We start from the raw sequence: 27965 nt of genomic DNA, 5'->3' as shown, positions 1-27965 counted from the left end.
AATATAGGTATGCAAAGTCCGCAGATAGTGTGCTGCTTTTTTTATTAACAAAATGACGCCCCCAAATCGTGTTTTTTTTTCAATTTTTGCTCCATAACTCCGAACATTTTAACTTTACAGCAAAAACACCCTAATAAAAATTCACTGAAATTAAATTCTGCATAAAGACAGGTTTTTCCCGATCTGGTCCGACGAAAATTTTCCTCGGAAAATCCGGGTTTTCCCAACAAAATCTTTAAATTTCAAATAAAGTTTTAGATAAGAAATTATCTACCAATAATTAAATAACTCGGTGACATAAAAGTTTTCTTGGTTTACATTATAATTTCAGAAGCCGGTGAAAATTAAACGAATATTTTAGCAACAATTCAATTGTTAATTAATAATTTACGGTCGCAATAATAACAAAAATAATTATGATACACTGATCAAACTTTGAAATTTATAAATATAAGATGCCTATTTAATATTTTGTGGACAAAATATAAATTTTTAATTTTTTTGAATATTCTTTAAATGTTTAAAAAAAAAATAGTTATAAACAAATTAACGTTTCTCAGAAAGTTTTTATTATATTCTAATTTTAAAAAATAGGTAAAACGCGTATTTCAACGATCTTGAAAATGAATGCTTTAAAACTTTTTTGCAACCATTTGCAAAAACATTATGAAACAGCAAAATCAACATACGAATATTTCGTTGTTTATAATTTTTTTTTATTCTTTAAACGTATTTTGGCGGTAAAACGCGTATTCCAAAGATCTTGAAAATGAATGCTTTAAAACTTTTTTACAACCATTTGCAAAAACATTATGAAACAGCAAAATAAACATACGATTACTACGTTGTGTATAATTTTTTAATTCTTTCAAAGCGTAAAAGTGAGTTTAAAGTACAAGCTAATTACTTACAAAAAATATCGATTATTAGTTTAATGATTATATTTTAATTAAAGATTATAAATATTTTTTTTGTAATTTACACGCGCGAAAGTAGACTAATACAGTACCGTAGCTAATAACATTTTCACTCGAAGCGATGACCGCCCGCGACGTACAGTAGTTAATAAATAAAATTAAGCTTCGGGTCTGTATCAAGCCTATTTTCGCGCTAAAAATTACAAAAAAAAAAACATTTTTAATCTTCGATTAATATATAACCATTGAACTAATGTTTGATATTTCTTGAGAGTAATAAGTTTGTACCATAAACTCACTTTTAAGCTTTGAAACAATTAAAACAAATTATAAAAAACGGAGTAATCGTATGTCTACTTTGCTGTTTCATAACTTTTTTGCAAATGGTTGGAAAAAATTCGTTTTTAAGACCTTTGAAATACGCATTTTAAGTATTTTTTAAATTATAAAATAATAAACAATTTCTGAGAAATGTTAATTTGTTTATAACTATTTTTGTTAAACATTTAAAGATTATGCAAAAAAATGAAAAATTTATATTTTGTCCACAAAATATTAAATAGGCATCACATTTTTTAATCTTTCTAAGTTTGATCAATGTTTCATGATTATTTTAGTTGTTATTGCGATTGTAAGTTGTTAATTAACAATTGAATTGTTGCTAACATATTTGTTTAATTTTCACCGGCTTCTGCAGTTATAATCTATACCAAGAAAGCTTTTATTTCACCAAGTTATTTAATTATTGATAAATAATTACCTGCCCAAAAAATTTTTTTGAAAATTCGAGATTTTGTTGGGAAAACCCACATTTTCAGAGGAAAATTTTCGTCGGAGCAAATCGGGAAAAACATGTCTCTATGTAGAATTAAATTGGGGTGAATTTTTATTTGAGTGTTTTTGGAGTAAAGTTAAAATCTTCGGAGTTATAGACCAATAATTGAAAAAAACACAATTTGGGGCGCCATTTTGTTAATAAAAAAAGTAGCACAGTATCTGCCGACTTTGCATAGCTATATTATTAATACATAGGATCATAATATTCGATTTCAGCAATAAAATTGCAGGTAAATAACCTTTCTTTGTACTTTACTAATTAGACCAGCGTATTATAACTTTTTTTTTTCAAAATTTAAAGATTATGCAAAAAAGCGAGAAATTTATATTTTGTCGATAAAATATTGAATAAGCATCTCATCTTTATAATCTTTAGAAGTTTGACCAATGTATCATTAATATTTTGGTTGTTATTGCGATCGTAAATTGTTAATTAACAATTGAATTGTTGCTAAAATATTAGTTTAATTTTCACCGGCTTCTCGAATTACAATACATACAAAGAAAGATTTGATGTCACTAAGTTATTTAATAATTGATTAATAATTACTTACCTAAAACTTTATCTGAAAATTAGAGATTTTGTTGGGAAAACCCGCATTTTCCGAGGAAAATTTTCGTCGGAGCAAATCGGGAAAAACATATCTCTATGCAAAATTTAATTGCGGTGAATTTTTATTTGAGTGTTTTTGTTGTAAAGTTAACATTTTCGGAGTTATAGAGCAAAAATTGAAAAAAACACGATTTTCGGGCGCCATTTTGTTTATAAAAAAAGTAGCACACTATCTGCGGACTTTGCATACCTATATTATTAATATATAGGATCTTATAATTCGATTCCAGCAATAAAATTGCTGGTAAATAACTTTTCCATGAATTTTGCTAATCAGCCCAGAGTATTATTTTAACTAGCATTAAAACATTAGATTTTATGTTCGGGTTTACAATTAAATAATTATTAATGATTTGTAATAACTTATACTAGTTTTATTATAGGTAACTGTTATTTCCCATATACCCATTTACCCTGCCTCTGCTTTAAAATGTTGAATCTGGAGGCGCCTTTTTGTAATTAAAATGTATGCTAACTAATGCAAACAGTATTTAACATTTTATGCAGCTTCGATTTAAATATTTATTCAAACTAATCTCGTAAATTTGTTTCCTGAAATTTACTGTAGGTCATTTTAAATTTCGCATCAGCTATTGCTTCCAATGTCACTACCCAATCAAATTCCCAGTATAATAATGCTTTCAAACAAGCAACTCGATCAAGTGTGAAGGATTAAAAATAAAAACTGTATCATTAATATGGTTTACAACGTCCTAAAGCAATTTCAATAAATATATATTCGCAGGAGCGATAAGAAAAAAATACTTAAATGTTGACTAACATTACATTTTATGAATGGAAAATGTGCATTGCGTACTTGCCGTTATAGCTTATTACTTCGGTTCCAAGGAGGTCTTGATTGAGATATAGGTACAAGGAAATAGAATTGAAACCGAATATAATTACTATTAAACTGTAGACATATTCTACGTGAAGTAGTTTTAAATAGCAAAAAATAAACTTTTAGAAGTTAATTAATCTAATACAGCTAGCGGAAAAAAATATTGAACTTATTTTTATGTTTATGGTCTATTCAGAATACTTATTAGACCGATTGATTATTTGATTTGGAATAAAATAATCAAAGCATGTACAACTATATGTCATGTCAACTGAACTCATACATATTATAAACTAAATAATAAAGAATGTTCAAAATATAGGAGAGAAATTTGAAAAAGGGTTCGGCCCTGGCAATGATAAATTACACCACATTATCAGCTGGTTCCGACGTATTTTCAGTTTTTCAACGGTAAAAACTAACAAAAATTATAATATTTATATCTCTACCAAAGTATTAAAGTACCTATCTTAGTGTTAGTGAAAATTTCCTAAGTAAGTACTATTTTTTCGATAGTATTTTGAAATAATACTCAAGACTAATATTATTGAAGTTTTTCATTTTGTCGAAATCTGGTAGAAGCAACCGGTCCGCATATTTACAGATGGTAGCGTGTGTAGACACCAGGGTGTTGAAATCAGTTAGGGTTTGGAAAAACAGTACATTTACAGATGCTTGCGTATATTGACACCAGGGTGTTGAAATCATCTAGGGTTTGGAAAAACAGTACATTTACAAACACTAACAGATTTGGACACCAGAGTGTTGAAACCAGCTAGCTTTTTTAGTGGCTATACATGCATAGATGCTGACGGCTATTGACAGTGATTTTATATACCTACTTCTGTGGAAAAATATTTAAGTGATTTAGGTATTAATACACAATTAAACGTTGTTGGGATATGAACAATATAAATATATTAACATAAAAGAACAACATAAAAAATAAATCTAGGTTAATGGGTTGATCCATGACCTTTAACGTTAGGTTGGTTCTGTGTGATCAGGGCCCCCGTAAGGGGTACTGGCGCCTCTGTGAAAAAAAGAATTTTAGCGCCCCTTAAGGCATTTTGGATCATGTTTTTTATTTATTTTTTGACGGTAGGTAGGTGCTTGAAATAAACCAGAAAACTGAACTTTAGAATGTGAGTTTCACCCCTTCTCGGGGGTGAAAAAACATAAGTTCAAAAAAGTACGGAATTGGATAATTTGGATAATAAAGTACTAGTTTTAAATAACTGTTCTTCTATAAAGATTTTTCTCTCTATACTTTTCAATAGTTTTCAAGTTATTTGCGAGTCAATTTATGTTCATTTATCAAAAAAAAAAAAATAAGTTTTTAGACGGATTTTCCCAAATAACTCAAAAAGTTAGTATTTTATCAAAAAAAAATTTAGCTTATAAAAAAGTAAAAAAAAATGATGTAAGTACCTAATATGAAGTCTGCAGACCCAGTAGAAGCAGAGTTGTAGCTGATGAAAAGGAGGTTCTTATTCGTCAAATTACAAATAAAATATTTCAACGTGAAATAACCAAAAAATCAAGCACTTATCAGGGAAAACTCATTACAACTTTAGTGTTTAAAAAAAAGCTATATTTTTTTAACATCAAAAGTAAGTAAGTTAAAAATAATGTTGGTCCCTTTTTTTGGTAAAAAAATCATGAAACCCCCCCCCCCCCTCCTAATTAGCATCCCAAATGAAATTAATCGTTACCGCTTCACCATAAGTTAGTTTATTGCTTATATGATCTGAAGTTTCATTGGTTCAAAGTGCTTATTTTTGAAAAGGCTGTAGTTAAATGGGCGAAAGGGCTGAACGAGTCACTAATCATGAGTGTATGCAAAATTTGAACAGCCATATCTTCCAATTTTTGTCTTACAGGAAAACAAAACATCCAAAATATTCAGAAACGCAAAATCTACATTTTTTTACTACTTGAAATTTTTGGTATCATTAATTAATTTTAAAGTTATTTGGAAAAAGAATTTTTTTCAAATTTGAGCACTTTAAACCGATGAATTAGAGATCATATAAATAAAGTTTTTCTTAAACATTTTAAAGAAGTTGTAATGAGTTATCCCCGAAAGGTGCTTAATTTTTTGGTTATTTCACATTGAAATATTCGATTTGGAATTTGACGAATAAGAACCTACTTTTCATTAGCTACAACTCTGCTTCTACTGGGTTTTGCAGACTTCATATAAATTATTTTTTCAATTTCTTCTAAGCTATATTTTTGCTAAGCGTATTTTTTCGATAAAATAATTATTTTCTCGCGATTAACTCTAAAAGAATTGACTTAGTGAAAATCTCTATACAACAAAATTTACTTAGAATTAGTCAGTTTATCCAATTCCGGGCGGTTCTTTAAAATTTACAACCAAAATCGTGAATATGGACTATTATTAGTAGGCTAAAATATCAAAATGAAACAAACAGAATAAAAGCATAACAAAATAAATTGAAATGCCTGACTTCTGACATGTTCTCGCAAATGGGAATCGACAGTAACTGGATGATATACTAATAAAATTTCGTGTGTGTTGAAACTGAATCGTATTTAATTTCTCAACTTTTATTTTAAAATTAATTTTTTTTTCTCTGCTTTTTGCAATTTTTGACCCCGGGTTTTGGCGCCCCTAAAGGATGGCGCCCGTGTGCATTGCACACTTTGCACATATGGTAGCGGGTGCCCTGTGTGTGATGTTTCCTATCAGGTTTCAACTTCTTTTTTTTTTCAATCTGAACGTCCGCCCAAAAGCGAGGCAACAAAAGGAAAAAAAAGTAGAAACCTGATGAGAAACATTACACAGAACCAACCTACCGCTAAAGGGCATGGATCTGCTCATTAACCTAATATTATTTTTTATGTTGTTCTTTTGTGTTAATATATGTATATTGATCATATCCCAACAACGTTTAATTATTTATTAATACCTAAATCACTCAAATATTTTTCCAGAGAAGAAGGTAGGTATACAGTGAGGACGTTTGAATTGGAATAAATTCATTATAGCGAGAAGGGGCGAAATTGAAGACAAATCCTGAGACAAGTCGCTTTTTGTTTTTAAATTATGACTTTTTGACAAATACATCATACTAGTGGCGTCATCCATCTAGGTGAGAGGACGTAATCAATGATTTTTTTTAAATCAGGGTAGGGGTCGTGTGATAGCTCATTTGAAAAGTTATTTAATTCTCTATACACTAATATAAACGTTACCATAATAATTTATATAGGGTATCCAAAAAAAATTAATTAAAAAATTGAGACAAAAAGAAGAATGTATGTAATTCATTTATTTCAAAATAAATTTGCGTGCTGTCAGAAAACAGAAAGAAATGTTTATTTGACAAATAAACATTCGCTTAAATTAAATGGTAAAATTGCCACCCACCTGTCTCTTAGCAGTTTGAACATTGAATTTAAGCGAAAAGCAATGTTTATCTGCGAAATAAACATTATTACCTGTTCTTCTGGCGAAGTATTGTATTTTGAATTAACTAATTTGCTTACATTCTTCCTTTTGTGTAAATTAATTTAATAAACAAAATTGTACACCCTCCAAAAATAATTATGTTAATGTTTATATTACTGAATAGAAAATTAAATAACCTATCACACAACCCCTACTCTTATTTAAAAAAATCACCGACTTCGCCATCACACCCAAATGTATGACGTCACTAGTATGATATAAATATGCCAAAAAATCATAATTTAAAAATAAAAATCGACTTGTCTCAGGATTTCTCTCCAAATTCGCCTATTCTCGAGATAATGAATTATTTATTCCAACTCAAACGTCCTCACTGTATAAAATCAATGTCAATAATCGTTCGCATCTATGCATGTATATCCACTAAAAAAGCTAGCTAGTTTCTACACTCTGGTGTCCAAATCTATTAGTATTTGTAAATGTGCTCTTTTTCCAAACCCTAACTGACTTCAACACCCTAGTGCCTACACACGCTAGCATCTGTAAATATGCAACCGGTCCCTAATCACCAAACTGGTTGAAAAAGACGGATCGGCCTTAGTTTTGTCCGAAATGGTGAAACTTTGGCGGATACCGTATATATATTGAAGGTAAAGGAAGAATGCCATACTTTTTAAACAAGGGTTTACAGCTGGCGCGATATTCTACTGAGTCAATAATTCGGATTACTGCTTTTTAAAAAGTGAAAACTTTATATGCATAGGACGAGTTTCCCCAAAGAAGTATGCAATATGTCAGGATATTATGAACCATTCCAAAATAAACTGACCTAAGAATATCTCGACTCACAGAAGTAGCCAACCTGCGCATGGAAAAAATCTGGGAGGCGAGCTTCTTACACAATCCTTCAACATGGTGCGACCAGATCAACCTTGTATCCATAATAACACCTAGTAACTTTACTGGATCAGATGGTTTAATCCATCTATCATAACTAAATACTATTCTCTGGGTTTTCGGCTCGTTTAGCTTAAGTTTTGATACTAATGATTTTTCTAATATTATGATCACTCTTTTCTACGACTGTCTAATAATAGGCACATTATTCACTATTTTTAAATAGATAATAACACCCTTTATTTTACCCGTGAGTAATAGTTCATTACTCACGAGCTGAAGTTACTCACGGGTCATTACTCATTGGTTGAAGTTAGATTCAAGTGGTGCATAGCACCTTTAGTATACTTATTATTAGCAAATAAAATTAGTTAAACTTGTTTATTTAATAAAATAATCATACTCTGGGCTAATTAGCAAAATTCATGGAAAAGCTATTTACCAGCAATTTTATTGCTGAAATCGAATTATGCAAAGTCCGCAGATAATGTGCTACTTTTTTTATAAACAAAATGGCGCCGACAAATCGTATTTTTTTCAATTATTGCTCTATAACTCCGAAGATTTTAAATTTACAAAAAAACACACAAATAAAAATTCACCGCAATTAAATTCTGCATAGAGATATGTTTTTCACGATTTGCTTCGACAAAAATTTTCCTCGGAAAATGCGGGTTTTCCTAACAAAAACTTTAATTTTCAAATAAAGCTTTAGGTAAGTAATTATTAATCAATAATTAAATAATTTAGTGACATCAATGCTTTCTTGGTATAGATTGTAATTCTAGAAGCCGGTGAAAATTAAACGAATATTTTAGCAACAATTCAATTCTTAATATTAACAACTTTTAATCGCAATAAAAACCAAAATAATCATGATACATTGATCAAACTTATAAAGATTATAAAGATGAGATGCTTATTTAATATTTTATCGACAAAATATAAATTTTTCGTTTTTTGCGTAATCTTTAAATTTTGAAAAAAAAATAGTTTTAATACGCTGGTCTAATTAGTACAGTACAAAGAAAGGTTATTTACCAGCAATTTTATTACTGGAATCGAATTATAAGATCCTATATATTATTAATATACGTATGCAAAGTCCGCAGATAGTGTGCCACTTTTTTTATAAACAAAATGGCGCCGACATATCGTATTTTTTTTCAATTATTGCTCTATAACTCCGAAGATTTTAACTTCACGCCAAAAATACTTAAATAGAAATTCACCCCAATTTAATTCTACATAGAGGCATGTTTTTCCCGATTTGTTCCGACGAAAATTTTCCTCGAAAAATGTGGGTTTTCCCAACAAAATCTCGAATTTTCAAATAATTTTTTTGTGCCAGTAATTATTTATTAATAATTATAAAACTTAGTGAAATTAAAGCTTTCTTGGTGTAGATTATAAATTCAGAAGCCGGTGAAAATGAAACGAATATTTTAGCAACAATTCAATTGTTAATTAACTTAGAAAGATTATAAAGGTGTGATGCCTATTTAATATTTTGTCAACAAAATATAAATTTTGATTTTTTTGCATAATCTTTAAATGTTAAAAAAATTGTTAAAAACAAATTAATATTTCTCAGAAATTGTTTATTTTATTCTAATTTTAAAAAATACTTAAAATGCGTATTTCATAGGTCTTGAAAATGAATGCTTTAAAAAATGTTTCCAACCATTTGCAAAAAAGTTATGAAACAGCAAATTAAATATACGATTTCTCCGTTGTTTATAATTTGTTTTAATTGCTTCAAAGCTTAAAAGTGAGTCTATGGTACAATCTAATTACTCACAGAGAATGTTAAAAATTAGTGCAATGATTATATTTTAATCAAAGATTAAAAATACTTTTTTTTGTAATTTTTAACGCAAAAGTAGGCCTGATACAGAGTCGGAGCTAAAATGTTCACTCGAAGCGACTGACACACAGCATACATTATTTATTAAAAGTGTACGTCGCGCGGCCGCCGGTCGTCGCTCCGAGTGAAAATTTTAGCTACAGTACTGTATTATTCTACTTTCGCGCGTGTAAATTACAAAAAAATATATTTATAATCTTTAATTAAAATATAACCATTAAACTTATAATCGATATTTTTTTTTAAATAATTAGCTTGTACTTTAAACTCACTTCTACGCTTTGAAATAATTAAAAAAAATTATAAACACCGTAGTAATCGTATGTTTATTTTGCTGTTTCATAACTTTTTTGCAAATGGTTACAAAAAAGTTTTAAAGCATTCATTTTCAAGATATTTGAAATGCGCATTTTAGCTATTTTCTAAATTTATAATATAATAAAAACTTTCTGAGAAACGTTAATTTGTTTATAACTATTTTTTTTAAACATTTAAAGATTATGCAAAAAAATTAAAAATTTATATTTTGTCGAGAAAATGTTAAATAGGCATCTCATCTTTATAAGATTTCAAAGTTTGATCAGTGTATCATAATTATTTTGGTTATTATTGCGACCGTAAATTATTAATTAACAATTGAATTGTTGCTAAAATATTCGTTCAATTTTCACCAGCTTCTGGAACTATAATCTAAATCGAGAAGGCTTTAAAGTCACCAAATTATTTAATTATTGGTAGATAATTACTTATCTAAAACTTTATTTGAAAATTAAAAATTTTGTTGGGAAAACCCGCATTTTCCAAAGAAAATTTTCATCGGAGCAGATCAGGAAAAGCACGTCTCTGTGCAAAATTTAATTACGGTGAATTTTGATTTAAGTATTTTAGTTGTGAAGTTAAAATCTTCGGAGTTATAGAGCAATAATTGAAAAAAACACGATTTTCGTGAGCCATTTTGTTTATAAAAAAAGTAGCACACTTTCTGAGGACTTTGAATACCTATATTATTAATATATAGGATCTTATAATTCGATTCCAGCAATAAAATTGCTGGTAAATAACTTTTCCCTAAAATGGCCTATTCTCCGATAATCAGCCCAGAATATCATTGTAACTTATATCAACAATTAACTTCGAAAAATGTTTAAAGGATTTTTAACTGTAACAATGGATCAGTACATTTTTTACGTCTAAATTTCAACATTTGACATTTTAAGATTGACGTTATTAAAAGATAAATATAAACAATGGGTACTAATTCCGTAAAAGGGTTTACGGATATGAAATTTATTTTATATCAATGAATTCTGTTTCATTTACTGTTGCTTGTACAATAGATCTTTATATGGAGCACAGGATCTTTTTCATGTAATTGCCTTAAAATATGTCAATTTTTAAAAGCCAAGCCATTATATTCCATTATAATGACAACTGTTTCCTAACAGTGTTGCCATAGTTTTATAAAATATGTCTTTTTATGAAAAATAAAATTTTTCGGTTTTAAATAATGTTAGTAGTTGATAATTATATATTTCTACTAATCCAAATAAAAAAGGTCGTAAAAAGAGTATAGTATTCTACTCGCATGTAATCGCTATTACTCACTCTGATGAATTACGACACTCGCATACGGCTCGTATCGCAAACTTCATCATCGTGAGTAATAGCCATCATTACATGCTCGTTGAATAATATACTATTGCCTCTACATAATAAAGTTGTGTCATCTGCAAAAAGGACACAGCTGGTGTTATCCAACGCACTTGGTAAATCATTTATATATATATCAAGAATAGCAGAGGTCCCAAAAACTGATCCTTGTGGTGTAAAATAGTTGGGGACTTTAATAGTAATAATCAAATATGGGGATCAATTTACTAACATTAGAGGTAAGGTGATAGAAAAGTTAGTCGAACTCGAAAACTTAAAAATATTGAATCACGGTAGAGCGACTGCAAAAACACGAAATGTGAGGTATTGTGCATCTAGGAAACCCACAGAGACCTAACTGCAGCGAGACCGAAAATCTCAGGTATGAAACTGTTAGCATAGATACCACAAAATTAGCATTGGAATGCAGTATTTGTGAGTACTCAAACCATAGTCTCCTCTGTGGGAACAACGGATGTAAACGGTATAGAAGTAATAACAATAGAGATTGGAAAATGCACAATAACCTCGGTATAAAAGCCCCGAAACCAGCCTTTTACATTTTCACCCCCAACTAACTTCCAATCACAACCGAATCAACTTATATTGGTAGAATTTAAACAGTCACAGTTTACTCTGGGGCTATGCAGACTCGAATGCAAATGGAGACCCAGTAGAAGTATGGGTTGAAAAGAGTGGCCTCACGCTAATCCTTGTCCTAAACTTCCACCATCTTTTCAGAGCACAGTTTGGAAAAGAGGATATAACCCGGATAGTACCCTTTTTCAAGTAATAACCTCAAAGACCGATGTACCAAAGTAGTACCAAAAACTCAGCATATACCAATTGGTATAAACATATTTCCAATTGTCAGAACATAAACTATTACATTCAGAAGAAAATTAACTTCAAAAAGGCAAACTGTCAAGAGTATGCAGACATGCTAGATTCTGAGCTGCTACGTCTTGAACCCAAAGTAGAGAATTATGAAAAATTTGTGGAGGTAATAAAAAATGTGTCTAGAAAAACTATCCCCAGAGGATGTAGGCAACATAGGGGAATGTCCAGTGAGTATAAAGAACTAATGAGAACATACGAAAGCCTCTATTCCACTAACACTTTTTGTCAAAAAACGGTTGACTACGGAGCAGTCCTACTCCAAGAGCTAAGTCAAGCAAAAAAGGAAAAGTGGATTGAAACCCTGAAAAAAATGGACATGACATATAGTAGTAAAATAGCATGGAACCTTGTAAAAAAACTTAGCGGTAATCCAAAAGAACTTAAACCACCTTGCAAGGTTACACCAAACCAAGTTGCTACTCAACTCCTTATGAATGGAAGAACTAAGAACAAATTTGATATAAAGACCCATACACTAGAAGAAGATTTAATTAGGAGACAAATCACCTAGGAACTCCTTTTACACTAAACTAGCCTGATCCATGAACTCCACGACGGTATGAACAGATTCAAAAATGGGAAAGCTGCAGGTGTGGATGATATAGGCGCAGCAGTGAACAAATAAAACATCTAGGCCAAGGAGCAAAAAACTGGATTTTGCAACTTTATAACGCGTGCTGCAAAGAGTGCAAGGTCAAAATCATGTAGAAAATCCAAAGTTTAAGCCTTGTTAAAACCAGGAAAGGAGCCAGAAAATCCCAGTAGCTACAGACCTATTTCGCTGTTGTGTCACTTTTTCAAACTATACGAGAGACTCATCCTTGCCATAATAGAAAAAACAGTCGACAAGCACCTCATCCCACAACGAGGAGGATTCAGACCCGGAAAATCGTGCACCGGTCAAGTCCTCGCACTAACACAACACATTGAAAAGGGCTTTGAAGAAAAACTTATAACAGAGGCTGCTTTCGTAGATTTGACAGCAGCCTATGACACAGTAAGGCACAAAATATTGCTCCACAAATTATACGACATTCTCAATGACTACCAGTTGGGCAAGGTCGTATATTCTTTACTACAAAACAGACGTTTTTTGTTGTGCTGGAGGGAAAAGTAAGTAGGTAGAGAGTTCAAAAGAACAGCCTCCCACAGGTATTTTAGCACCAATGCTCTTCAATATATACACAAGCGACTAACCTACGCCGACTGAAACCAAGTATTTCCTCTATGCTAACGATCTTGCAATATGTGCTCAAGGAAATACCTTTGAAGAAGTGGAGGAGAAACTCTAAACTGCCTTAAAATCAATGACAGAGTACTGTTTGCCGATATAGACCAATCCAGACCCAATCCCTCTAAAACCCAAATCTGCGCCTTCCACCTTCACGCAAAGGAAGCCAAGCGAAAACTCCAATTTGCGTGGAATGGTAATACACTAGAACACACAGACCAACCTGTATATCTTGGAGTAACTCTGGACCGGTCCCTCTCCTACAGACAACATTGCATAAAAACGTGAGGTAAAGTAACAACTAGGAACGGAATACTCAGAAAGCTAACGGGAAGTAAATGGGGTGCATGTCCTGGCGTTTTAATAACAACGGCATAGGCATTGTGTTTCTCAACTGCTGAATATGCGTGCCCCGTTTGGAGCAGATCTGCCCCCGCCAAGCAAGTTGATACTGAGCTAAATCACGCGCTAAATAAGACATGCATGATAGTATCCGGGTGCATGAGACCAACGCCACTCTCAAATCTATATAAAGCAGCGGATTTTGCAGAATGCTTAACATGCAGAGGCGTTGCAGAGCACATAGAGAAAATTAAACAGGTTGCGGACGAGCAGCATGCCCTATACAAAGCTCGAACACCACGAAAGCGACTAAAATCCAGGAAAAGCTTCCTTGGAACAGTGCATGACGAACCGCCTGAGTATTTTCCTCTTCTTCAGGTTCAATGAACCGGCCAGTCTCTAGACTTTAAAACGTGGAAAACTATGAATAGGATAAGAACGGGGGTCGCTCCAGTAAAATAAAACATGGCAAAATGGGAAAAAATAGACCAAGATGATGTGAACTGTGACTGTGGAAAAACACAGAATATAGAACAACTTCTTACATTCAGAAACTGTCATCATCAGTGTACCCTCGAAGATTTATGGCTTGCCAACAAAGATGGAACCGACGTAGTCCGATACTGGGCCGAAATTTTATTAGTGACGTGTTCGGACACGATAAACTAAGTAAAGTAAGTAGGTAGAGCGACTAGAATGGATATCCATACAAAAAACACTTCAGTAATTGATCTTACTCTATGCGAGCCAATCTTATCTTTAACATTTATCTGGGACGTAATCCCTCACTTATTTGGTAGTGATCATTTCACTATAAAAAATATCGTTTTCATCGCCCATTAGAAAAACTGATAGTTTAATTATCCCTAAATGGAACACCAAAAATGCTAATTGGGACAGTTTTCAAAATTTAATCGAACACAAAATAAAATTTATAGGAAAAAAGGAAGTTATAGACATAAATGAAACAGTACATTCTTTCTGTTCCACGTTAATTGACGTAGCCAAAGAACGCATTGGAGTAATAAAAACAAACAATAAACATAGGTATCCCACCCCACTTCCATGGTGGAATGAGAAATGTCAACAAGCTATAAAAGCGCACAAGTCTGCCTTCAATAGGTTCAAAAGGAAAAAGTCAAATTACTATCTGATATATTACAAAAATCTTAGAGCAAAAGCTAGATATATTATGACAAATAGTAGAAAATAATCGTGGAAAAAGTTTGCTAGTTCAATAAATAGTTCAACACTAACATCTTTTGTCTGGAAATGTGTCAGAAAGTAACAGGAAGGAAATTTACTCCAAAAATTTTATTCCTAATACAAAATGGAAAAATAATAAGAAATACAGTACAAAAAACTTAGAGCAAAAGCTAGATATATTATGACAAATAGTAGAAAATAATCGTGGAAAAAGTTTGCTAGTTCAATAAATAGTTCAACACTAACATCTTTTGTCTGGAAATGTGTCAGAAAGTAACAGGAAGGAAATTTACTCCAAAAATTTTATTCCTAATAAAAAATGGAAAAAATAATAAGAAATACAGCCGAAATTACGGATTTATTAGCAAACCAATATGAAAATAATTCAAATGACAAAAACTATAGTGATGACTTTCTGGAAACAAAATACACCAAAGAAAAAGAATTGATGGATAATGATGATTATACACAAAACTCAATAAATAACCTCTTTACAAAAACAGAGTTAAACGACGTACTTAAAGAATTTAAGAAATCGGCACCAGGCCCTGACAGCATACCCATTATTTTCTTCAAATTTTCCTGAGAGTGTCAAAGAGTTTTTACTACAAATATAAATATAATCACATATATATAGTCAAAAAACGTGTTTCCTTCAAGTTGGCTTGAAGCCATAATTATTCCATTACTAAAAACTGACAATGACAGAACTATACCAGTATCATACAGACCAATATCATTAACAAATGTTATGTGCAAAGTGTTAGAAAAAGTGGTAAACAGAAGATTACTTTGGTACCTAGAACATTACAATAAACTTATTCGCGAACAGAGTGGTTTCCGTCAAAATAGGTATTAGACTGGGAGATATTATACAGAAGTTCAGCCACGATTTTCTCAGTCCTGCCTTTTGCAATGCTGGAAGGGTAGACGATGTACTTACAATTTGTGGAAACATCCACAAATTTCCTGTGACATTTTCCTGTAAAAATTAGATTTTCCCAAAAAATAAAAATAGGGTTTTGCGATGAATTTCCAAGTCCTGCCATATCCGTAGATAGACAGGATACTATCGATTTTATGAAGAAAATTTTTTGGGCAGGAGGGTTGCAAACGGGGTAACGGAGTATATATGTATACAAATATGTAAGGAAAATAAGGAAATTTTCATGATTTTCTAGGTCCTGCCAACTAAATAAACTAAACATATTTATTTCAAAATGCTCAAAAAAATATTGGCATGACGTCTCCTAATGTTTAAGTATACTTGTCCCTTGGAAAATTCTGCGGAAAATTTTCACCCTGATTCCGTGATTTTCTTAGTCCTGCCTTTAAAAAGTTATAATACTTAAATACAATCAATACCTTTTCGGTACTCGGCAGGAAGGTTAAACGGTTCTTGTAAGACGGCAGGAGTCCTAGATTTGTAAGAAAATTCGTGTAAAAGTCAACGATTTTCTAAGTCATGCCATTTTGCACATGTTTTAAGAATCTTAATATAAGTCTATTTACAAAGAGGCAGGATGGTTTTATGGTTATTTTGTATACAGGGTGGGGCATTAGTGTGACAAAGTCCAATTACTCGTTTGTCGTAAGATATACGAAAAAATTTATTTAGGTAAAACATGGGCCACAGGTAGGACTATGATTTAACAGTATTTTCTAATATACAGGGCTACCCGTTTTGACAGGGTGACACAAATTTATGTTTTTTTTAATGGAATACCCTGTATATTTTTACATTTTTGGATTCTACTCGATGTTCTCTTTAATAAAATATAGTGTTTTGAAATATTATACGAGGTAGTTTAAAATATAATTACGTTTTTTCGTTAATTTTGTAGGAACATTCACACCCTATACATATTGTTAGTGATTTGATATCCAAACTTCTATTAATTTATGTTTAAACGATTTTTAGTATAGTCTACTATTGTCAGTTATTAATAGTATACCAAAATGTTTAATTTTAGTATACGGGGTTGGTTGAAACTCGGAATGAGTATTTTCTGAGTTTTCTTAAATGGGACACCCTGTATTTTAGTTTATAATAAAATGATATTTTATGGTACATTTTTATTTGTTAAGCATTTTCTATACCATATTTATATACTAATTTCGGCAGTAAATTGATACAGACATATTACTCAGGTGGTTTTTGGGGTTTCTGAACAAGAATGTCACATTAGAACAGATCTGTACCTAGTGCTCGGGTTGACTGATATACACGCCATATTCTTAAATTTCGATGCTTTCAGGCACTAAAGTGATGCAAGTAGATTACTGAGGAGTTTTGTGGTTGCTGAACATGAATACGCCATCAGAATCGACCTCCAAAAACCCTCTAATTTCGAGATCAGTCACCCTGGGCACCAGGTGCTCCGAGGGTCGGTTGTAATGTCATATTCGTGTTTGGCCATCCCAAAAACCATCGAATAATCTGTTTGCTTTAATTTATTGCCGATATCCCACGAAACTCCAGATGACGTGCCTTAGCAGCAACTCTGGGCACTAGGTGATTCGGAGGTCGGTTCTGCTTGCGTATTCGTAACTCCATAAACCTCCCAAATAACAAAATTTTGCCCTTAATACACTGATTTTGACAGGTTTATGCACTTTTGAATACATGTTGTGCACTAAAATGCAATTTCCACCCATTTTTATATTGTACACCTTTTCCAGATGTTATCCTGAATACAATGCAAAAAGTTGCAAGTAGATAGGTGCTGTATTTAAAAATCGATTTATTCTGGTGTTGTTAGTGTTAGGACATTTTGCTGTCAAATATAGGAAACAATATCAGGACAATATCTACAATCCTACAATATCAGGAAAACCAGTTGAGTGAGGCAACTTAGCGCCTGTTACATGCGTGTGTGTTTTGTGTTCGAACAAGTAAAAAGGCGGGATAAAATTGCTATGCAACAAAAAAATATTGATAACAAAAAACAACGTTTCATGAAAATAAAACACGGCTAAACAAATCTTAAAGTCCGCCTACCAATGAAACGAGGGTGATTCATGTTCATAAAACATTTTTATTTTCGGAGAGTCGCATAAATGGCCGGACGTCTATTTGTTTAGCAGTGCTTTATTTCCATGAAACGTGATTTACGTTTCATGTTTCTTTGATGTGCGACCTGCCTAAGGGAGCTAAAGCTCTTTACAGATGGCGCGTTGTAATTAGTTTTTTATATCTCCCGAACGCTTCCATTTCGAAAGACAAAAACTGGTCCGCCTTTTTTTCTTCCAGAAATAAATCGATTTCATCAATTGCGAATCTCTAGTACCGGTCATAGGAATCTTTTTTGTCTTTCCCTTTTAGGTATTTTTGACACTAGATTATTAAATTGTGAGGTATTCTAGTACTAAAAGTTACTCCTGTTTTAAGTCAGTAGGATGCACGGTTTTCTGGAAAAATCCATTCTATAATTTTTCGTTGGTTGAGTTTGAATAAATTTTTTTAAAAACTAAAAAAAAAACGGTGTATTTGCCGACTTAAAGCAAGAGTAAGTTTTAGTACTAGAATACCTCATAATTTAATACTCTACTCTCAAAAATGTCCAAAAATTTAAAGACCAATAAGTTATGAGATAAAATATCCGTTCATCTACCCAAGACGGATGCCTATGACCAGTACTAGAAATTCACAATTGATAAAATCGATTCATCTCTGGAAGAGAAATAAACGGAGCAGTTTTCATTTTTCTAAATATAATTTTTCTAAATTCTTTTAAACTCAAAAAACCAAAACACTTAAAAATTTTTCAAATCGATTTTTCTATAACACTGCGTATTCTTCTGAGTTAAAGCAAAAGTACCTTTTAGTACAAAACTATCCCAGAATTTAATAATCCAGTGTCAGAAATGCTTGAAAGTTAGACAGAAAAGTTATTCGATAAAATATCCGTTTCCGTACCCAAAACGGACCCCTATGACCGGTACTAAAAATTGACAATTGATAATTGATATTTGATAATTGACCTCTGGAAGATCAATAAGTGTACCAGTTTTCGTTTTTCCAAATAAAAGCGTTCTGGAGCTATTTTAAAGAAACTAATTACAAGACTTCGATATGCTTCTTCTAGACGAAGCATATCGAAGTAGAGGTCGTCCGCCAACCAGATGGTCTGATGACATCAAACGGATCGACAGAAACTTGATGCAGACAGCACAGGACAGAAGTGCATGGAGAAGACTGAGGGAGACCTATATCCAGCAGTGGATAGATTCGCGTTGAATTATGACGATGATGAATTACAAGACGCCATCTTTAAAGAGCTCTAGCTTTCCACGGAAGCATTTTTGAACTAGGTGAATATAGTTAAGTTTTCTTAAAATTATCTGAGGAATCTCCGGTTTTCGTTTGTTATGAGAGTTTCTGGACACCCTGTATAATATAATGGGTAGGTAAATTCCCTACTATAACCAATAAATTGTAAAAATTGTTTATTTACTTTTATTGCGCTTACTTAGATAAAAATATGATCTAATCACTTAAAATAAAAATGTTACAGTTTGCTATTAGATTTGAAAAGTGGGTAAAAATTCCGAGACAGTATTTAATAAAATAATATTTAATAGGATACGATTGTTTTAATGATATACAAATTAATTTTTTGTATTATTCATCTTTGCGGTTATACTGCCAAGTTTTAAACGGTTTTAGATTAGTGTTTTTTAAGCATACTCGACATGGAGAAAATTGTGGTGATATCAATATGTTTGTATAACACCCTGAAATAATTTTACAGACACACAATTTAATTTTTTTATACGAAATAACTATACAACCATCCTGCCTCTTTGAAAATAGATTTATATTAACCTTCTTGAGATATGTGCGAAATGGCATGAATTTTCTTACAAATTTTTTAACTATACAGCGTGTCTACTTAAGTTGGAAACATATGGGAAACTTTTTTATTATTAATTTTACGAAAAAAAGTTATTCTTTATAAAAAGTTCTGCATGCCCCAAAACCTAAGATTCAATTATCGATATCAAATTTTCTCAATATTATACGAGGTATGTCAAAAAATATGAATTTCGGTCAAGGGTAAAGTACATTTATTTCTCTCAATATCGAAAATTCTTATGATAAAAAGTTGTTTGGAATTAAAAACTAAGATCAAATATGCAATTACATGCTTCTAATTGAAAATAAAAAAAATTTCTCAAATTTATGGATACCCAACATCGTTTTTAATTCTTACAAATATGATAACTCGTTTATTATTCATTTTGCGAAAAAAAGTTATTCTTCATAAAAAACTTTGCATTGTCTAAAATCTGAGACACAACCATGATATATCAACTTTTATTAATTTTATACGAGGTGTGTCAAAAAATATGAAATTCGCTCAAGATTATAGTATCTTTATATTTCACAATATTTCAATTAGAAGGATATAATTGCATATTGAAACATAGTTTTTAATTCTAAACAACTTTTTTAATAACCGTTTTCAATATTGTGAAAAATAAAGGTAATTTACTCTTGAGTGAAATTCATATTTTTTGACATACCTCGTATAAAATTAATAAAATGTGATATCTGATGGTTGAATCTTCGGTCTTAGGATATACAGATATTTTTATAAAATATACCTTTTTTTCGTAAAGTAATAATAAAAGAGTTATCGTATGTGTAATAAATAAAAACGAAGTTAGTATCAATAAATTTGAGAAAAATTTGGAAAATATTTTTTTCCAATTAGAAGCACATAATTGCATATTTGATCTTAGTTTTTATTTCCAAACAACTTTTCATAATAAGAATTTTCGATATTGAGAGAAATAAAGGTACTTTTCTCTTGAACGAAGTTCATAATTTTTGACATACCTCGTATAATATTGACCAAATTTGATATCTGATGATTTAATCTTAGGTTTTAGAGCATGCAGAACTTCTTATAAAGAATAACTTTTTTTCGTAAAATGAATAACAAAAAAGTTTCCCATATGTTTCCAACTTAAGTAGACACGCTGTACATAGTAAAAAAGGTGTAACTAAACATCCTGCCATTTTAAATAATGTCTACTGAAATTATTTATTTTATAACAAAATTTATTTTATGACAAATTTTATACAGAATTTTCCAAGAAACAAGTGCAGTTAAACATTAGGTGACGTCATGCCAACATTTTTTTTGGTCATTATGAAATAAATATGATTAATTTATTAAGTTGGCAGGACTTAGAAAATTATGAAAATTTCATTATTTTCATTACATGTTTGTATATCTGTATACTCCCTTAGTCCTTTTGCAACCGTCCTGCCCAAAAAATTTTCTCCATAAAATAGATAGTATCCTGTTATTCTATGGATATGGCAGGACTTAAAAATTCATCGCAACTCCCAATTTTTTTTTCATAGAAAATCTAATTTTCACCGGAAAATGTCACAGGAAACCAGTGGATTTTTCCACAAGTTTTAAGTACCTTCTGAAACCTTCCAGTATTGCAAAAGGCAGGACTTAGAAAATCGTGGTTGAACTTCTGTTAATATCTCCCGGTTTATATACAGCTAACAACTTGATTGATCTAGAGTCAGAAATTCATGAAGCTTTTGCAAACAAACAGGAACGTATCGCAGTATTTATAGATATAACAAAAGCATATTATGATACTATTTGGCGACGCAACATTATAGAAAAATCCACAAGTGGAACCTAAAAGGAAATATTTTACACTTTACTAGTAATTTCTTTAAAATTAGAAACTTCCAAGTCATAGTTGACGATAACTTATCTTCACAGAAAATAAAAACAAATGGCATCCCGCAAGGATCTACAATAAGCACGACCAATTTTTTTATTGCTATAATAGTTATTTATGATATAAGTGTTAAAAGTACACGTTTAAGGCACGCATGTGGAAGTTTGCAGAATGAGCGAGAGGGAGTTCTGCAATTCACATGAGTGCCTTAAAAATGTACTTTTTAACACGCATATCATACAATATTTTTTCTACAAACGTAATTACAAGACAGTATCTATAAAAACTTTTACTTGAACTTGACTGACATTCCATTTTTATATTTTTTTGACATTACCTCAAAATTGTCAATACGGTCAATACGAACTGAAGTGCCTTAAAAATTTTAAAGCACTAGTGCCTTAAAGTAGCATTTTTAACGCTCGTACGGAGTGCTTAAGTTTCATTTTTAACACGGTTGTACAAAATTGATATTTTAGATCATTGCTCCCCACTTCAAAGGAAGACTTTATGCTGATGATCTGGTTATATTTGCTAAAGGAAAAAACATCACATCTACCCAAAAACATATTCAAACTTCACTTGATAGCTTATATTATTAGGTTGCTGGTCAGAATTCATAGGATTGAAGTTTCCTACATCTAAAACAAAATGTCGTGTGCTTTTTTCGAAAAAGCATCTGCAAATAAACCCATCATTATACCTACAAGGGCAATTGTTAGAATTTAAATATAGCATTCGCTTCCTAGGTATTACTTTTGATAAAAACAAACCTAGAGAGACCACATTGTAAACTTGAAGAAAACATGTCAAAACCGTATAAAATTAAGAACCATCGCCGCTCAAAATTGGGGAGATAACTTCTCTAGCCTCATGTATTAATTTATACAAATGTCTAATTAGGTTTAAAATTGATTATGGTTCTATTGTTTATTCTTCTACTGACAAATCTTTATTACAGCAACTAGATACAATACAAAGTAGTGCGTTATAAATTGCCACGGGAGCTTTCCGAACATCGCCCGTCGAAAGCCTTCAATGTCTAACGGGATAACCAACTTTAGAATATTTATAGGAGAATAATTGATGGATTCGACCGTTACTTGATGGAAGTTCATTTTATCTAACAGTTAAACACTGAAAACGTTTGTTTCCTATACTTCCACAAAATTTATTACAACTATGTGACTACAGCTGTTTCGGCAGAGTGCCTTTCTCAAGTGATTTAGGTTACTATGGGTTTACCTTTTTAAAGTCTTTAACTGAAGAGGTTGAGGAGTTGTTTGTCTCGAGTTGGTCATTTAGAAAACCTATAGAACGACATAGGTTGCGCTCAGGAGATAAATCTTAGCTAAGATCAAATACTTTAATTTACGCTTTTGTAATTAACGCTAATAGAACTTTAGTATGTAAAACTATGTTCTTAAACACGTTGCGTATTTCACAACAAGTAATAAAAGTTTGCTATATCAAAGCGACAGGATGACGGCATGGTTCAACGGGATCTTAGGAACCCTCATGAGTCAAATAATAAGACAAAACAATCAATTATTGATTCTGTAGTATCACAGAAACCTAAACGATAACATTATCCTAACGATGATGATGACGTGTAATTTTCAAACTGTGTGTTCATCATCCAGCCTTCTGCATCCAAAGTTGAACATAGACCTCCCCTAATTTCTTCCAGTTTTGTCGATCTTGGGCTTCCTTCAACCAATTCCCAGCAATCCTCTTGTCGTCGTCTACCCATCGTGTAGGTGGTCTATCTCTACTTCTGTCGGCTCTTGGTTTCCACACTGTAATTTTGTGGGTCCACCTACCGTCCTTCATTCTGGCTACATGGCCTGCCCAATTCCACTGCAGCCATGCTACTCGCTCTATGACATCTGTGATGCCTGTCCTTCTTCCGCTTTCTTCGTTTCTGACCCTGTCTCTGAGAGTCAGTTCAAGTAGTGACTGTTCCATTCTTCTTTGGACCACTTTAAGTTTGGTTGCTGTGGCCTGGGTTAATGATAATATTTCGCCACTGTAAGTCATGACAGTGTGTTTGTTGTATCTAAATAAAATAAATAAAGAAATATTGACGAGTTTTTTTTTACACAGATAACCAATTTATGAGGACATAGTGTACGTGTATTATAAATATAAGGAGTCTTATAATTTAGAGGTAATATCCTAACTCCATTATTTTATTATCTTTAAACCCGTATTATACTTTCATAATACTACAGTAAACTATATATAATACTATTTTTAGATACCGACAATAGTTTCCGCTAAAATAATTAATAACTTATCATTTTTTGAACCAACATCAAATATAATGTTTAAGTGCTCCTGTAAAATTATGAAAATGTGACTTAGGATAGTATGCTTCCCATGTGCAGATCTGTATTTTTCAATTTATTAATTTCCACAGATTCTAATAAAGATTGCTTAAGGCCTTTAATTTGAATATGCAGAATTTGAAACTGTTCATTGAAAGAATGATTATGATCTAGAAGGTGAAGTGTGTATGTAGAAGTGTCTGTTTTTCTATTGTTGAAAGCCCTTTTGTGTTCTGCTATCCGTTTGTCAAAGGTTCTAGAAGTTTGACCGATGTAAGTTTCCGGACAGTCACCACAAGTAAGTTTGTAAACACCAGTCTGCAGTTTCCTCTTTCGGCTCTTATTGTTCTTAATATATTTGCTTTAGTTGTTGTTAGTTCTGAAAGCTGGTGTTATTCCTTTCTTTTTTATGATCATTCTTTTAATGAACAGTTTCAAATTCTGCATATTCAAAATAAAGGCTTTAAGCTATCTTTATTAGAATCTATGGAAATTAATAGATTGAAAAATACAGATATAATTCTGAATGACCAATTCGAGACAAACAGCTTCCCACTCCTCAACCTCTTCAGTTAACCCGCCAGTGATCGCTATATGAGATATATCATATAGTCGCATATATTTTTCAATGTTAAATATTGGTGGCATCAATAGTCACATTTTATATAAAGATAATAATAATAAAACAGAAAAACGTTGTGTCTTTTTAAAGCAAATGGTTTTATCGTTGATGAAACCTCATCTTTTTTGTAAAATTTTGTAAAGAAAGGCAAAAGTTGATAATGTTAGAGAAAATCTCACGCGCGACCACTCGCGTAACAACCTAACTAGCAACCAATACCGGGTTATACTTTAAAAAGGCAAATCCATAGTAATCTAAATCACTTGAGAAAGGCACTCTGCCGAAACAGCTGTAGTCACATAGTTGTAATAAATTTTGTAGAAGTATAGAAAACAAACGTTTTCAGTGTTTTATTGTTAGATATAGGAGAATGTACTTAAGCTTGTCGTATGCGCCAGCTGCTCTTGCAAATGACAATAATTATCCAGTCAACTATAATATCAAAACCAGCCGTTTCCCTAATACATAGTTTAATAAGAGACAAGATCAACCTTTTTACGAAAGAATTAGAAAATATACAAATAAACTTGAGATACAACTACCAGATTTCTTTGCATCAAATACTAAAACACCTCCTCCGTGGACAATATCCCCATTTTTTTAAATCTATCGAATGGCACCCAACACGACTCCACCCTATGCCTTGGAAACCCAACCAACAGCCTTTAAAGTATTTTACCATTTTTCTCAATAGAAGTGTAAATCTTTTGAAAATTAATAACTTAATTAATTTAAAAATAACCCTAAACTACAAAAATTTAACATGCCATTAGCAAATGCTTTAACTTGAAAACATAATCCACAACTCTGTCAATATTACAATTTTTTTAACTTTATACAGGGTATTGCATTTAAAACAACATACATTTGGTTCATTCCGTTGTTCTAACAGTTTTGTTATAAGCATTTTTTAAATACTCTATAGTTTACTTTTAAATACTCTATAGTTAGGGTTTGGCTCTAACCACAGCAAATCAGAAGTTGGAGCACCCTCTATTTACCATACGCTAGTGTTTGTTATTTTTTTTCTAGTTTTATTCAATATTAAATTACAAGAGCCAAATTAGTTCTAAAAGACGATAATAATGGTCTATCACATCTGTTTCTATGTCCACGGCTAAAGAATATTTCAACAATGTAGGTCGTTGTTTAGTCGGCCCATTAGTGATTCCTATCGCGTGAAAATAGGCGTTATTTTATTAAACCGAATGGTGTTTGTGTTATCTTCACATGTTTCTTTTCTAATAATCATAAGTAACCAAGTTCGAACGAAGAACGTGGGGATTTGCTAAAATTACATTGAACTTAATTCTGTACGATAGAAGTTGTATTTACTTTATTAAAATTTGGAGAGATAAAAATACGATCAAGGAAAAATAAAATTCCATCTTTTATAACAAAAATCATATTATTTAATAAAATAAAAGATATGATAAAAGCAATAATTTAACTACAATTTTGGTGAGTTACAAATACCAATATTTCGATGTAAATATTTTGTTTGTAGTGCATAAAAAATTTAATAATTTAGATAAATGGTAACAGACTTCAATGGTACTTGGTTATTATTGTACTTGTTCATCGACCTATTTGGTAAATGTCCCTAGTTTGATTAAAAATGAGCTTTGATAATCCCATCGACTTCTATAAACATTTGGACAATAATCATTATTCACCTTTCAGCTGGAAATTTCAGCTTAGTACCTTTTCTATGTTAAGCATTATTAGAAGGTTGTTCAAAGATATGAAGTAAAATTTGCCCTTATAGTACATTCTTTCACGGTTTTTGCTGTAAATTTTAAAGAACCGCTTGGATTGACATGAAATTTGGCATACGCATAGCTAACATGTGAAGGAAAAAAAGTGATGTGGTGCCGATGTGTGTTTTTGTCTTGGGGGTGAGATTCATCCCATCTCGGGGGGTGAAAAAATATAAATGTCCAAGAGAAGTCCCGAAAGGGATAAACTGACTAATTTTAGGCAACTTTTGATCTATAGAGTTTTTTCACCAAATCAATACTTTTCGAGTTATTTGCAAGTGAATATGTTCATTTTTCAACAAAATAACCACGTTTTTAGATTAGGTCTGGATCCCGCGTATGAAAAAAAAGTTGATTAGTAATAAGCTGAAAATTTGTTAATAGCTTAAGGGTGTCCAGTCGGACAAACTTTGATATATGGGAACAATGGAACAGGGGCAGTTTAATTGTGGAACCGGTTAAAAATTTTAAACGGTCAGACCACGAAAACGGCACATTTATTTTGTCCGACAGAACAGACTTAAACTCTCCGAACAGAGATTAAACTCTCATACAAAAATCAGACTGCTATTTATCACCAAATGGGCGTTTTAATGAGTGGAACATGTAGAGTATGTCAAATGACAGGAATTATGACAGGTGATAAATAGCAGTATGATTTTTGCATGAGAGTTTAATTTTTTTTCGGAGAGTTTAAGTCTGTGCTGTCGGACAAAATAAATGTGCCGTTTTCGTGGTCTAACCGTTCCAAATTTTTAACCTGTTCCACAATTAAAACTTCCCCTGTTCCAGTGTTCCCCTATATCAAACTTTATTTGACTAGACACCTTTAAGCTATTAACACATTTTCAGCTTGCTATTAATCAACTTTTTTTTCATACGCGGGATCCAGACCTAGACGATTTTTCGCAAATAACTCAAAACGTAAGCATTTTGTCGAAAAAAATATGCTTAGCAAAACTATAGCTCATCAAAAAGTGAAAAAAACGGTGTATATATTAGGTCTCTATACCTAGCAAAAGCAGAGTTATAGCTAATGAAAAATAGGTTCATATTCGAAAAATTCCAAATAGAATAATTTAATGCGAAATATCCAAATAATGAAGCATTTTTGGGGAAAACACATTACAACTTTTTTAAAGTGTTTATAAAACGCTTTATTTCTGTTTTTATAAAAAAAATTTCTAGCATCAAATGTAAGCAAGTTACGCTCAAAATAAAGTTGGTCCCTTTTGTTTTGGTAAAAAAAATCAGGAAGGTCACCCCCCCAATTAGCAACTTAAATGAAATTAATCGTTACCGCTTCACAAGTTATTTTACTTATGTTGTGTTTATATGATCTGTAAGTTTCATTGATTCAAAGTGCTTATTTTTGAAAACATTTGGTTTTAAAATAAAAGTTTTATTTAACTTTATATCACGTTAATTAAGGATTGGAGGACATAACAACAAAAGCGACATACAACAAGTGCGAGGAAATAACAACAAAAATTGCCAAACTTAAAAGGAGATTCGCAGGCCACACTGCTAGACAAAAAGAGTAGCCGGAGTAGCTGGAACAAATTCGAATTATGTTGCTCAGGATAGAGACCGATGGAAAGAGTTGGGAGAGGCCTATGTCCAAGTGGACGATGGAAGGCTAAGAAGAATGAAGGGTTAATTAAGGGTTATCATTTTTAAATTTCAGATGATCACAGCTGATCACATGTCGCACCTACGCTCAGACAGTGTCACAACAAAAAAAATTAAAAACAGTTTTATTGAACCAACAGTTTAATAAAACTACAAAT

Source organism: Diabrotica virgifera, chromosome 6 (assembly GCF_917563875.1).
Source record: "Diabrotica virgifera virgifera chromosome 6, PGI_DIABVI_V3a".
Taxonomy (NCBI): Eukaryota; Metazoa; Arthropoda; class Insecta; order Coleoptera; family Chrysomelidae; genus Diabrotica; species Diabrotica virgifera.
The sequence above is the reverse complement of the archived record's forward strand: the minus strand, read 5'-3'. Positions refer to the sequence as shown.